Consider the following 15,985-nt stretch of genomic DNA (forward strand, 5'->3'; position numbering starts at 1 on the left):
CTTCACCTCCACTGTGGGTGGAATCACGTGCCACTTCCATAGTAATTGTTAGAAAGATAGCAATGAAGATGATGTCAGGAGTAACCAGCGTGATCATGTACTGAGTATTTACCATTCTCCAGCCCTTGGAGTAACGCATGTCAGAGATTTCATCTCACTTCATCCCCACAACAATCCTATTAGGAAAATGTTATTATTAACATTTTTTTTTTTCCCCAGAGGAAGAGAAGGAAGCTTCTGAGAGCCAGATGGTGGCAGGGTCAAGTCCATGCCGCAGTCCGTCTGTACATCACACTAGGAAGAGCCACTGTGCTGTACCTTTTCTGATTCTCACTAGGGAGAATGTTCTTGGCCTTCCTGCTTGTTGACTCCTCCAGCCATTTGTTCATTCAGAAGTGTTTATTGGAAGGCCAGCTCCATGAGACTCTGTGCTGGGCTCTGTGAGGATGCACATCATGCAGAATCCTGAGTAGTAATTATGGAAGTCAGCCTCTTTTCTCTCCTGCCGTCCTTTACAGTCCCCAGGAGCAGCGAGCAGCGTGGCTCGCATCAGGCACAGTGCCTGGCACAGTGAACATTCTCGAACAAATGCTCAGCAGCAGAGTTTCTAATGCATGAGTGAGGGGCGGGAGCCTGAGAAGGTGAGAGTGTGTACTCTCTTCTTTCCTAACACTCATCATCTCATAATTCCACATTTCTTTGTGCTCTTACCGGTTCAGTGTCTTCCTAGCTGGGCCTGTGTCGGTTTCCTTTAGCACTATATCCCTACTGCTTAGAATATTCTCTTGTCAAAGTCCATGCACCAGCAGCATCAGCATCACCTGGGAGCTTGTCAGAAAAGCAGAATCTCAGGTCCTCCTCAGACCCACCAAATCAGAAGCTGCATTTTAACAGGGTCCCAGGTGATTTGCATGCACAGTGGTTTTGAGCAGCCCAATCTAGGGACTTCACTGCACTCAGTGGTCGTGATTTGCAAATTGTCAGCATTTCAGAAGTCCACTGAATTCACGTACTTATCCCGGGCTAGGTCAACATTAGGTTTCTCTGCTTTGAGTCAATTCTAGCAACTCAGCTTGTTTATCTAAGATGCTTCTATTTGACAATTATGTATGTCTTTGATTTTTTTTTTTTTTAAAGTGGCAAGGTAGGGAGGCCCTCAGAGATGAAGTCATTTTTACTGAATAAGCTCAATTTGCTTGGAAGGCCAGAATTTTTCAAAGAACAAGAGGCATCAAAAGGAAACAACCCAAACAACAACACAAAGGTTTCCATGATGATGAAAAGGCTGAGAGGACTCCAGCTGTGGGTCATACTGCCCTAAGAAAAATGAGCCACAAAACAAATACAAGACAAAATAACAATCAGATTCAGGTCATCTCACTTTTGAAACAAAAGGGGAAAAGAGGAAACACATCCTCAGATACACATATTTCTGTTGGTCAATATGCTTCCGTGGGTCTGGCCTTGTGAAGACAATCTTGCAAGGATTAATTGAATTTCTCACCTTTTGTTCAAATGCCTTGGTCCCTTGATTTTTAAATAACATCTAAGGGCAAGAAAGACCCAGAACTTTGCTGAGTGACTTTTCACGATGCAACGACATACAGGAACACCCATGCTCCTAGGTTCTCTCTGTTAACAGTGAAATTATATCAGGATGACCTTTTGAAGGAATAAAACCCATTATCACGTGGAACGTGGTAGCTATAAAAGATGGACACTTGGAAACCAAAGCAAAGTCCCACATATGATAAATTAATTAGAATCGAAGTTACACAAAACCCAGACCTTCTATGTGACCCTTATCTTATAATTACCTCTTCTTTAAAAGCAGAATGGGATCTTTTATGTGTGAAGATGTTAATTTTGACCCTAAATGCATTAAGAGTCAAGGAGACATTTTTCACATATTGAAAATAAGATTTGATTGAGTGCTTGCAAGTGGTTTAGTGAAATCTCATTAAACTACTGTTTATTTTAATTCCTTATAAATGGCAGAATTTTAGCCATTAATTATGAACATGAAACCAGTTAGAGAACAGGTTTTGCTATATCTAGAGCTTGCTTTTCAACCCTGATTAATGCATCACCGTTCTTAGAGTTTTAAGTGTTTTAGAGGAAACAGGTACTTAGGTGTAACTTTTTACCTCCTCTTTCTCCTCCTCCTTCTTGTCATTGCCTCCTCCTCTCTCAAATGGTTACAAAAATCCAGATGAAAACCACAAAATGCGGTCCACTAAATATACCTATAGGCTGTGTGAAGTCTGCTGTCACTATTCACAGTATAATTAGATTTGTAAGTTATGTGCAAGATTCGCAGTGAAACATATGAATCTAATACTCTTTTAACTACTACCATCACATAAAAGTAAAAATAAGAGAACAGTTTCATAGTGGCCTTCTATTAACCACTCCAGGGACTTGTGTTGCTTTTGCAATCAAGGGAGAGGGGAAGCGACTCCATTTGCTCCTTCCCTGTCTGCAGGGAAGAGCCTAATACCATGCCAGCTCCTTGATGGAACCTATCTTCCATCCACCCCAGCCCCATTGTCAGGGGACACTGAGCCAGAAGCAACATTTAAAGGAAGCCCCAGCTCCAAGCAGCAGACCACATGGGGGCTAGCTACTTAGGAGATAAAATGGGGTGTGACCACAGTGAGGGTCTTTTCACACTTGATGCCATTATAATGTGAAAAGATCCTACATTGGAGCCTAGAGCAGATGAATAACAACACTATTGGCATTTTGTATTTAACAAAACACCTTTCTCAAGAAATGTATTAAGCGCCTCCTGGGTGGGGAATTGTCTCTGAACCCAATCAAGATTAGCCACTGGCCTGTGACTATCTCACTTTTAATAAATAATAATTTTCTCAATCAGTGCTAGCCAGCTTGTCCGCTTTCAGAAAGCAGGATATAGCTGCCTTGTATTTCCTATACTAATAACCCTTGGTATCAGGATTAACTCTTGATGCACTGGATGCAATTCTTGCCACTAGACTCTTGGAGGCCTTTTTTGTGGCCCCTCCCCACAACCTGAAAGGCTGCACATAGCTTTCAAATGAATTTAAAGGGCAGTACATGGTGCATGAAAAGCAGAGGTCTGCCGCAGATGGCTGAGGGATGGTTAGTTAATCCTTGGTCTGCAGTGCTGAAGGAGAGGCAAGAGAGGTATTTCAAAAGCACCAGGAGGCCCCAGTCACTCATGCATTCCTTTTGTTTCTCCATCCAAAGAGCACTTGTTTGGGGCCATGCATGGGATCAGGGCTATCTGACATTGTTATACAGACTTAAGAAAGACCCCAGAAAACACAGAGAAGAGAAAAGAAAAAGGCACCTTTCATCAGTAAAGCACGGTGATGAAGAATGTGAGCTTCAGAGGCCCCAGGGTTCAAGTCCCACCTCACCTCTTTGCAGCTGAACAACCTTGGATATGGGCCTGTGTGCTCAGGGCTGTCGCTCACCCAGTAAATTTGCGCTCAAACAGTCAGCCCCACAGAAGTGGACTGCTGGGTCCATGGGGCTGAACATTAGATGTTTTGAGGCATGTCGTGCTCTAGAGCAGGGCTCGGGAACAGTGATCTGGGGGGTCAAATCCAGCCTGCCACGTGTTTGTATACAGCCACAGGCTAAGAACAGTTTTTCCATTTTTAAATGGGCTAATTTTAAATGGTTTTATGAGTACCTACATAATGTCCTCAATTTCGACTATTGGTCCGCAAAGCTTAAAGTGTTTATTACGTGGGCTTTTGAGAAAGAGTTAACAGAGTCCTGCTCTGGACCAGCACCTGCAGTAGAAATCTAATCTGAGTCACATACAGATCTTAAAATTTTCTGGTAGTCGCATGAATAGAAGTAGAAAGAAACAGGTAACATTAATTGTAATGTGTTTTCTTTAACCTGGCATATCCATAGTAGTATCATTTTAACATGTGAACAATATACAAGTTACGAATAAAATATTTAACACTAGTTTTTCATACCAAGTGTTTGAGGTCCAGTGTGCACTGTGTACTTCCAGCACATCCTACAGGCCCATGAGGCTTCTGTATTGGACAGCGGAAAACCCTATTGAGTTTGAACCAATTTATGCTCCTCCAGGCATTCACAGAGAAAGCACTGCGCTGTGTAAATTTCAGTTTCTTCTCTCTTTACAAGGTCACATGGCACCTGGGTTTAAAATCCACAGCTGCCCCACCTTGAGATGCAGGGGCTGTGTCCAAAGCCATGACAGATTTTCCAGGGATAGTGAATCCAGTCTCCTTATCCCTTAATCAGATGAAACAATCCTCTTTCTGCCCTTACTCTAGCTCTGTTGTTACTGAACCCACAGCTGGTTAGCTGACCCACAAGGGGCAGTAGCTGGGTATCCCTAGGATCCTAGGTTGTGGGGAAACGCTGTGCCATGGGAGAGCCGACTGGTGGCCTCCTCACCCCTGGTCTCCAGATAGAACTTTCCGGCCGGCTCAGAAGGTCTCAGCTCACACACAGGTGGAGGCTGGAACTGCCTTGCTGTGATGATCAATCTATATGCATGCTTGCCTCCAGCAAACAGGGGACATTTAATTCTTGGCCAGCGTTTCATCAGCTCTATCAGTCTATGACAATAAAATGAATATATGTCTTGGTCACACCAGAAAGTCTCCCCTGCAAACACTCTGGGACATCACACTCGAAGCCCTGAGCAGAGCCTCATTTGCTCATGCCAGGCTCATCAGCAGTTGCCATGATTCACTCATAGCATATGTCATGCATCTTTAATAAAATGTTGGAAGTGTTTTCTTCCTTTGAGCCTTTCTGGGGCTTTGAGTACAAATATGAGCTTTGGCTATGGAAGATGCTTCATTTGCGTTTATTAAATAAATGAGTGATTGAATGTCAAATCATTTCATGCTGTGGTTCTCAAACTGGACTGGGCATTGGCATCGCCCAGAAGGCTTGTGAAACACAGATTGCCGGGTCCCACCTCCAGAGCTTCCGACTCAGAGGGTCTGAGGTGGAGCCCGAGAACCTGAATTTCTAACAAGCTCCCTGGTCACACAAAAGGTGCTGGGTCAGAGACCACACTTTGAGAACCACACATCTAAAAGATAGTATGGCTATTTCTGACCGACGTCTACCCTCATATCATTCTCTCTGCCTCTGGTTGAAATTCCCTGTCTGCATACCTTCCAGACAAGTTACCTAGTTCAGGGTTTTCTCTAACTTAAATCTTTTATATAATTCTTTTTTTTTAATGGAACCACACTCTCTTTAGTGTTTACTAACTTTTATTTAAATCAGTTTATTTGGTACCCATATATTTAGAAAAGAAATTTTCTATCATTACCCTAAGTAGAAAATCAATATTGCTTACTATCAATAGGAGGTAAGCATTAAAGTAAAGACACAATTATTAAAATAAAAAAAATGTTCATCTGTCCTCTGAGTATACCACCTAAAATTATCTCATACCACAGTGGTATATGTAACCCACTTTGAGGAATATTGATGACAAACGAGGTCAGGCCTAAAGAGATTTTTTTTTTTGGAAAATAATACAAATAAGTTCCAGGTAATGGAAATGATAGCATTTTGGTATTTTCTGCTGCTGACTTTGAACAGCAGACATCACACTCTGTTATGAGGGCACTGATGCTGAATCCCTGCGTTCTGTAACACCTCAGACTTGGCTGAGTCGGGGGGGGGGCTCCCCAACTCATATTTCTTTGTGACGAGACTAGTTGAATTCAACTCAGCCAATAAAGTCATTCCAATTTGCATTTTCATAACCGACCCTTCCATTCTCCAAGTGTGACTTTCATTTTTAGGACAGAGTTATTCAGTCAATGGATATGCAGTGCCTTTAAAAGGATATTTATCACCCTTGAAAAATCTTATTGCCAAATCTTAATAGTCTTTCTTACAACAAAGGCTCAAATTCACTATCAAGATTAGGAGGTGGAGCTTGAATGAGCTTTGCTAGAGCATCTCATCATAAAACAGATTAAAGTCTTAATGGGCAACCCATTGTGATTGAGTCAAACAAATATGCAGAAATATCCCTGAGTTTCCTGCAGGCTGGGTGTGTGCCGTGGGTGAGCCCAGAGGGCAAGCCAGAGGACTGGGAGTTAGTCTGCTTGGATTTTTCATCAGGCTTGTCTGGGTAACCTTGAGCCAGGTACAGAAACTCTGGATCTTCTTAAATTCAGCTCTAAAATGGTGGTGATGATGGTGGGAAGGGGGGTTGCCAATCTCAGAGTGTTGTGGCGAGGCTTACGTGGGAAAGTCCATGTAAAGTGCTTCCCCTGGGTTTTGGCACCAAGAAAATAAATGAAATACAGATCTGCTATTTGTGTCAGGAGACACAAAGACCCCAAGACCACCTCCAGGCTCAATGGTTTGCTAGGAGAACCTATAAGACTCAGGATATGCATGTACTCATGGCTAAGATTTATAACAGGGAGAAGTTGCTGAGCAAAATCAGCAAAGGGAAAAGGTTCAAGGACTGAAGTCTGGGGAAATTGAGGCTCTTCTCCTAGTAGAGGATGTGTTTAATCACTCCAGGAATGAGCTGTGCTGGCATGTGTGACATGATGTCAACCAGGAAGGCTCATTAGAGACTCAGTGCTCAGGGTTTTCCTAGGGGCTGGTCACACATGCACCTTCTGCCTGGTATGGGACAAAGATCCAGGCTCCTGGAAGGAAGAAGGTACTTAGCATAAAACACAATATTTGTGCAAAAAGTTTAGGCACAGCAAAACAGCCTTATCAGTTAGGGTAGTGGGAGCCCTCCTAAAATCCAAGTTCCCAGATATCAGTCAAAGGCCAAACTTGCAAGCAGGCCATTGCAAGGCTGAAGTCCCAGGTCTGGCTAGATTAACTCTTTTGTGTGCAGCATCATAGGCCAGAAGGGCTCTCCTACCTCTGGCTTCATCCACCATGCTGCCCTCCAGCCTCCCTCCTCCCAGTGCTGGGCATATCCCTACAGCAAAGCCTTGCCTTAGTGCTTGCCACTGCCTCTGGGTCCAGTGCTCAAAAGCTCTTGCAGTGACCTTGGTGTGACCAACTCCTCAGCATTCTCCTCACTAAAGCACTTTCCCGTCCCCCATTGAACACCCTTCCTCCTACCCCATCATTCGGTTTTAATTTCTCTATGGCATGTATCACTCTGAAATGATCCTCTGTACTTGTTTCTTATTTGTTCATTAGTACTTCCTCTACTGGAATTAAGTTCTGTAAGGGCAGAAAAATGTATGTTTTCCTTATTATGTCATCTCCTATGTCTAGCACAGAACTAGCAGATAGTAAGTGCTCATTTAATATTTATCACATGGGTATTGATAATTACTATGAAACATTTAATTCTTCTTTATCCCAAAGAGCAAAACCTCCACATCCTTCCCATTTGTTAAAGTATTTTCTTTGGAAGTTAAAAAAAAATTTTTTTGGGTAAATATTGAACTTACAGAAAATTGACCCAAAAAATATCATGAAGAGGCTCAGTGCCTCTGGGCTTTTTAAATCCCATCTTTCCACAATTGCACCTTCTCGGCAGGAGCCTAATTCAAAAAGGGCTGGTTCACGGAAGGCTGCTTAAGAAGCTCATGGTTCTGTTTATACTCACGGCAATCGTGGGGCACGTCTGTTTTCAACATGTTGGCCTAGATTCTCCCAGTAGTTCTCGATATCTGTGACGGGCATCCCAGGCAAGGATTGGCTGAGCAGCTTTGTTGGCCCTTCCTGGTCCGCTCCCTATCCTTTTCCATCTTGCCCTCTGGCCCAGGGGTCTGCAAAATTTTTCCGAAAGGACAAGATGATACATATTTTAGGCTTTGCAGGCCATAAGGTCTCTGTTACAAAACACTCAACGCTGCTACCATAGTGTGAAAGCAAAGACAATAGGTAAATCAGTGAGCATGGCTACGTTCTAATAAAACTTTATTTACAAAAGCAGGCAGTAGGCTGGACTGGGCCTGTGGGCTATGATTTACCAATGAAGGGCTGAGCCAGTGTTGGACTGGGACAGAGCTCAGATGGAAGGAGAGTAGGTTTCCACAGGCTGCTCTGTTTGTCCACCGGGGGGGTCACAGCTCCTCTCAGCGAACATTGTGTCTGGAAACCATCTTCCCTCCTGGACCTTGAGGCTTGGGTGAAATAAAGGTGCCCCTCTTACCAGGGTGCTGTCCTATGCCTGTGCCCCTTCTCCTCAACCTTGCCCATACATTGCTAGTTCCAATATCCCTTTCTCCTCCAACGGCTCAATTTCCTGCTGGGGCTAGGGTACCTGGGACTAGGTTTCCTGGGATATGGGATTTTCAGTGCTAAACCCAGATAGTTTCAGGAACCCTGGGATGATTGGTTACCTGAACCGGGACCCGGCTCTCCCTCCTCCCCAGTCTCTTTTCCAAGGCTTTGGTCCCAACCCCAGCACCTCCCACTTGGAGGCTTACCTTGCTGGCCATGTGACAGATACAGGGGCTCAATGGGGCTTATAGTCCTCACAACGTGCCCCTCTCTTCTTGAGCAAAGTCTGCAGCTGACATCTACCTAGGGAGACTATAGTGTAGCCTCCCAGCCTAGTGCGGAAGCCCTTCACATGACCATACTTTATACTGCATAATTTTTGAAGAAGATCTCTCTGTAAATTTTACTATGGGGGAGATAATACATTTTTTTTTCCTAAGAAGAATCAAACTTACTTTGAAAGAGCAGTAGGATTAGCAGAAACTTTCACTATTACATTAATCCAGTTTGAGATGAAAATATCCCAAGGACTGACTCATGAAATTTCAGGTAATTGAACTTGTGGACGCAAATAGACATGAGGGGAAAAAAATATAATGTCCTCAAACTATTTTGGCTTAGCTGTTTTCTTTCTTCTCAGCTCAAAACCTGACAAATGTTTGCTTGATGGAGAACACAGACTGGCTTATCCACACCTAAGGATAATGCAGTGATGATAAAGGGAGGCGTTCGTGAGTTCATATTTTTCTATCTACATATACCTTTCTTGTTTGTTTTTAGTGAGGAGCGAGTTGAAGAGGCTTCCTACCTGTTGTAGAGATGAGAGAGGAGGGTGTTCGTTTGACACTGCAGTGAAGCCAAGGGAGGGGGGTCCTCCGTCTTTGGAAACCGGCAATAAGCCATTTTTATCATTGTAAAAAGTTTATGCCTTTGAGCAAATGAGCTAAGAGGAAGGGCCTGATGCTCTGAAAAAAAAAATATGAACTTGAGTAACGGAGCAGGCTGACTCAGCTCCCCAGAATCCAGAAGACAGTAAATATGAAAGCAGTTTCAAGAGGAGAATGCTGTAGACTTTTTTTTATGGTGGTGGTGGTTTCACTGTAAAAGATAATTTCTCTGCAACCCATTCAAGGGAGACTCTTTTCCTAGGAATATTAGTAAATGAAGAATGGAAGCTCAGGTGCTGGGGAAGGCCAGGAAGGTAATGTAAAAGAGTGAAGAGGTCTTGGTATCAGAAAAATCCATGTAAAGACAGGAGTGCAAACCAAACATCACTTTTAGGATTAATTTAGGAAACTGACAGCACAACTGAGATAATAAAAGGCAAATGGTACTTGCAGCTGGGGGACACGGAGGGAGGGGCATGGACTGTGGTCATCTGGAGTTGAGGTTCTGCCCATCAGGAGAATGTTTGACTCTAATGCCAGCACTGCCTCAAACCCAAGTACTTAGTGAAAATCCTTGATATTTAGATGTTAGCAATTAATCCATAGACTAAAGGCCATCTCACAGATACAGTGGCCTTATGGGATCTGCTGGCCATCAGAGTCTGCACCCTCTCTGGTAGAGCCTGTTTGTCCTTGGAACAAAGTCTGTAGCTGATGTTTGACTATCGAGGGAGGCTCTCGTGTGGCTGCCTCATCTGTGTTCCGAACATTAGTAGGACTATAGACAAACTTTCAAGGTCAAATTGATTATCCTCCAGCTTAGCAAAGCAGCAGTTCCCTAATTATGTCAGAAGGCAGGATTGTCTCTGATCATTCGAGCTAGGATTCTGGATAAAACATCAAAAGCAATATTTAAATAACACACGGTCATCAATCAAGGATTCATTGCATTTTCTCTTACTAAAAAACCGAATTATGGTGGGCCGTTTTGCTCCATTAGTAAGGATCTTCCAGGCTGTTTTAACTCATATGTAGTGTAACCCCATCCTTGATTACAAAGTGTCATCATGGGAAAGAAGGAGCTCTCTTTGGTGTCCTGGTGGTTCATAGTCATAAAGACCCTGCAAGAATCCTAGCAAGTTCTTAGCCCACTACCCAGAATTAGGAACCGGCATACTCAGATCTATGTTGGAGCTGCTTAGCTCATGGGAGCCAATTGTGCATATCTCTTCCCAATTCTGTATGCAGTGACCACATTGGTAACTCAAAATTGGCTATGATGGAAGTATCTGCACCATGGAAATTAGCAAAGATTATAAATCAAGGCATTTCTTTATTGGAGAGCCAATTGTTAAACACTTATGAGGACTCCCCTGGGTATTCCTCACTGCTGGAAGGCCTCCCTGTATTTCTTCCTTGAAACCTGAGGCCACCTCAAGTTCCACTTAGATATTATATTACTATCTTGCTTACTACTCTAGAACTATGAAGCAGAAGAAAAGTTGCATATTAAATTATTTTCTAGTTTCTATCTCCTCAAGCAGTTTTGCCTCTTAAAAACAAAGTGGTCATCGAATACTTTAGGAATATTTTTTTCAATAGCAGGGTAGCTCAGTCTTGAGACATCTGAGTCCTTCTGAGTAATAACTGGTAGCAGCATGAAGAGGGAGTTCAGGGATCACGATCATTCATAGTCCTTCTCACTGTGCATCTTCTTTTGTTTAAAATATAAGGATAGAGATCCAGATGTATCTTCCTGCGTCTCAGGCCGATTCCATGGGTTTTCAAAACCACATTGAGATACCACCTTACGCCAGTTAGAATGGCAAAAATTGACATGGCAAGAAACAACAAATGTTGGAGAGGATGTGGAGAAAGGGGATCCCGCTTACACTGTTGGTGGGAATGCAAGTTGGTACAGCCAGTTTGGAAAACAGTGTGGAGGTCCCTTAAAAAGTAAAAATGGAGCTACCCTATGATTCAGCCATTGCACTACTGGGTATTTACCCCAAAGATACAGACGTAGTAAAGAGAAGGGCCATATGCACCCCAATGTTCATAGCAGCATTGTCCACAATAGCTGAATTGTGGAAGGAGCCGAGATGCCCTTCAACAGATGACTGGATTAAGAAGTTGTGGTCCATATATACAATGGAATATTACTCAGCTATCAGAAAGAACGAATTCTCAACATTTGCTGCAACATGGACAGGACTGGAGGAGATAATGCTGAATGAAATAAGTCAAACAGAGAAAGACAATTATCATATGGTTTCACTCATTTATGGACCATAGGAAGTAGGAAGATCAGTAGGAGAAGAAAGGGAAGAAGGAAAGGGGGGTAAACAGAAGGGAGAATGAACCAGAGAGACTGTGGACTCTGGAAAACAAATTGAGGGCTTCAGAGGGGAGGGGGGTGGGGGATTGGGATAGGCCGGTGATGGGTATTAAGGACAGCACGTATTGCATGGTGCACTGGGTGTTATACGCAAATAATGAAGCATGGAACATTACATCAAAAACTAGGGATGTACTGTATGGTGACTAACATAATATAAAAAATTACAAAAAAATAATAAAGAAAGAAAATAAAATATAAGGGTATAGAAGCAAAATCTACTAAATTGATGTGTCTAAGACAGTGGTTTCTCTAGGGATCTTTCTCCTGCTGCCCTAGCATTGAGCCAGCTGTGTTCTCCTTTTTACTATTTCTACAGGGTTACGTACTGCATTCCTATTCTTTTAATTGTGTTTTTAAAGTATGTATTTACGTACTGCTCTTTCCTGTTGTGCTTTGTGTTCCTAAGGGGTAGTAGCCTTGTCTTACTCATTTTTGTATATCTTGGCACTGACAGGTAGTAGGCACTCAATAAATGTTACTTACATCAATGGTTGAATCCTTAAGAATATGATTAATTGGCAAGTAGAGAAGCCATTGCAATTGCTTCTGATTCAGGCAACCAAGCGTTTGGACACATTTTTATCTCAACTACACATTAGGCAGTTAGATTTTAAAGATCTATTTATTTATTTTTAGAGAGAGAGTGTGCAAGCTCAGTAGGGAGGGGCCAAGGGAGAGAATCTTAAAAAGACTGCACCGAGTGTGGAGCCCAACGTGCGGGTCAGTCTCACCACCCTGAGATCATGACCCGAGCCTAAACCAAGAGTCGGACACTTTAACCAACTGCGTCACCCAGGCGCCCCTAGGCAGTTAGATTTTAAAGAAAAGATGCACATTACACTCTATCCCGAGAGAGGTTATGCAGCATTCTGCTTAACATAATCAATTCCTTGACTTCAACACCAAGTTTTGCTGGGTTTATTTCTTTTCTTCTGGAACTTTTGAAAGCGAACCTTTAGCAGAAAAAACAATTTAACAAGATAGACATTTAGTTCAATAGAAGAATTTTCCTGGTGTGAAAAAATAAATTACAAAAAGGACTTTGCCTCTGAAAGATAATTAATAAAAACCTTCCGGTGTGATGACAAATCTGACATCTTGTCTAATGTCTGGCAGAGAAGAAAGTGTTGAGAGTTGCACAGTTAGAATAAAATGTTCCGCTTCACAGCAAGGCCAGGCAGGATCTGATAATTATTTCTAGGCAAGAAAAGGTCATAGTCTAGTTGTTAAATTGACACAACATCAGGCCTGGATATGTGACTACTGACCATCAGTGGGGTCTTCCTTTAGATTTTCCTCATTTCACAAGTAAATATTGTCAGGAATGTGGGTGGTTATGGGACGACTCCTTGGACATTTTGAGAGTTTTGTTTGTTTGTTTAAATTTCAGATTTACTGAGGTATAATTGACAAAATTTTAATATATTTGAAATGTACATCATGGGAACCGGCACACATATATGTTACCTTGTGAGAGGATCGCCCGCCCATCTAGTTATCTAGTTAGTTAACACCTCCACCCCCTCCCCCTCCCATGTCTATCCTTCCTTTTTTAAGTTTTTATTTTTTTGGTGAGAACATCTGATTTCCAGCCTCCCGTAAGCATCAACCACACCACACACTACCAACCATAGTCAATATGTTTTACCTAACATCTTCAGATTTTATTCATCTTATAGCTGAAAATGTGTACCCTCTTACCAACCTATCCCTGTCACCCCTACCTCTGTGCACCTGGTAACCTCTTTCCTACTTTCTGTTTCTATGAATTTGATTTTTTTTTTTTTTTTTAGATTCCACGTATAAGTGATATTATGTAGTATTCGTCTTTCTCTGTTTGGCTTATTTCACTTAGCATAATGCCCTCAAGGCCTATCCATGTTGTCACCAATGGCAGGATTTCCTTCTTTCTCATGGCTAAATAATATTCTATTCCTATGTAGGTTATATATATATATATATGAATATTCCATAATATGCAATATATGATATGCTATATGGAACATGGTATATATGGAATGTATACAGTATATATCTTACTTATTCTTTATCCATTCATTCATGGATGGATACTTACGTTGTTTCTATACTTCCTGGACATTTTGGACTAAAACTGTATTTATATTACTTTCCCCTTCCCTTATAGAAGTTAGTCATGGTTTATAGTAGACTTAATAATGGTTCCCTGAAAATGTCCACATCCTAACTTCCAGAACATGTGACTATTACCTGGATTACCCCAGGTAGGCCTGATATAATTATAGTGGTCCTTATAAAAAGGATGCAGGAAGAGTCAGAAACAGAAGGCCATATGATGATGGAAGAAAGAGACAGAGAGAGAGAAAAAGAAGCTATGCTGCTGGCTTTGAAGATGGAGGAAGGATGCCATGCACTAAAGGATACAGTTGGCCTATGAGAGCTGGAGAGCAAAAGGAAACGGATTGTCCTTTGACGCTGCTGAAGGAACACAGCCCTGTCGCCCCATTTTAGACTCCTGATACCCAGAACTGTACGGAATAAAATATTTTTCAAACCACTAAGATTGAGGTAATTTGATACAGCAGCAATATGAAAGTAATACATGGAACATGTCTTATTTCGGATTCCCCTGAATCAGAGCTGGAGACAAAGGGCTAGGTACAGGTTATTTTCTTTGGGAGATGACCCAGGAAGCAGGAATGAGGGGCAAGAGAGTGAGGCAGGGGAGGAGAGAGAGAGGCAATGTAATGAAGAGTCACTGAGGTCACTGCTGTGGACAGCAAGGGCTAAGCCACCAAGACCTCTGAAAGGCACATGGGATGTCTCTCAGAGGAGTGCATCTGGAGGAAGGCAATTAGGACATGTAACCAGCTGCCATTTGCCAGTGTTGAGGTTACCATTGAGTGCTGTCCCTGGAGCATTATCTCCTCCACCTTTCCCAGCACTGCTCGACCTCACATTAACCAGGCTCCTGCAGCATAGGAGCGAGCTCCACAGCAGAATGTGAAGAGACTGAGGACACTCTACGGAACAAGGCTGAGCTCTTAGGAAACTGTCCACTGTAGATGGGAGGCTGGCTGAGCTGATGGACTGGGGCATTGTCTTCTGTTGGACTGAATCCTCAGCCCCCAGATCTCTTCATCTAGTTAGTTTCCTACCTGTTGTCTCCATGGGGTTAGGGTTTTATGTCCAGATCAAACAACTCTTCCAGTGCCTGGCACACAGTTGGTCTCACCCGTGAGTATTTCATATAGGGACTCCCTTCTTTATTTGATTTAAGGGAAGCAGGTCTTATCTGGCATTTGAAACCCCTAATTTAATCACTAAGATTTCATAAATATATATAAATACCACCAACTCTAGGGCAGGTGCAGCCTCTAGTTTCTACTAAGGGCCAGCGAACCAAGTCTTCCTAATTGCTTAATTAAAATTTTTACAAAACTATTTTTCTTTTAGAATTTACCAATTGAGTCTAGTTGAGTTATCCTGGAATCTTAATAGTAAAGAGTTAATTCCATTTAGACAGAAATTGTGATTTCATTGAGTGAATTATTTTTGGCTCTCTTTTATCCAGACTAAAGGAGGACATGCCTGGTCAACTCAATCCTACTTTAAGACAAAACACTTTCAAATAATCTTGAAAACAACCCAGAGCTTGTTATCCCTGCCAAATTGCTTCCTGTTTCTTCAGCTGGCATGCCGTGGTGTTTGCACTTACCAAACCTCTGCGTGGAACGCTTTTTATTATACTTTGCTACTTGAAAAATTTCAACCAGCTCTCCAATATGGCCTTATCTGTGACATGATCCCTATTCTCATTCGAAGAGTGTGTTATTCCTTCTTCTGTATTTCCATAACACTTTTTACATAATCCTCTATACTAATATAAATAATAACAACAATGGGTAGCATGTAGCACCTATTATGAGCCAGTTCCTGTCCTAAACCTTTTTGCTTTATGTCAACTCATTGGCCCTCACAAACCAATGAGGGTAGATAACCTAACTGGCTATATTGTACAAATGAGAAAACTAAGGCACAGAGAAGTTAAGTACCGTGCTCAGGGTCACACAGCAACTAAGGGGTAAATTAGGATTCGAACCCAGGTAATCTAGTTCAAGATTCTTTGTTTTGAGCTACTTCCTAATTCCCAATATATAGAAAATATAATAATATAATATAATATAATATTATTTGCCCCTGTGTCTGCCTATCCTTCTAGATAATAAGTTCATCAAGAGCTTTGTGCATTTCTCCATCTCCAGCATCTATTCAAAGGCCTGGCAGATAATAGAAATTTTAAACCCTGGGGTGCCTGGGTGGCACAGCGGTTAAGCGTCTGCCTTCAGCTCAGGGCTTGATCCCGGCGTTATGGGATCGAGCCCCACATCAGGCTCCTCTGCTATGAGCCTGCTTCTTCCTCTCCCACTCCCCCTGCTTGTGTTCCCTCTCTCGCTGGCTGTCTCTATCTCTGTCAAATAAATAAATAAAA

General features: G+C 42.3%; 1 protein-coding gene across 5 annotated transcripts in view; it reads left to right on the forward strand.

Annotated features, from left to right (window-relative positions):
• Positions 1–15,985, forward strand: part of CDH13 (cadherin 13) — a 1,033,545-nt gene that overhangs the window by 196,698 nt on the left and 820,862 nt on the right. The window lies entirely within an intron of this gene.

This window comes from Ailuropoda melanoleuca, chromosome 12 (assembly GCF_002007445.2).
Source record: "Ailuropoda melanoleuca isolate Jingjing chromosome 12, ASM200744v2, whole genome shotgun sequence".
NCBI classification, from domain to species: Eukaryota; Metazoa; Chordata; class Mammalia; order Carnivora; family Ursidae; genus Ailuropoda; species Ailuropoda melanoleuca.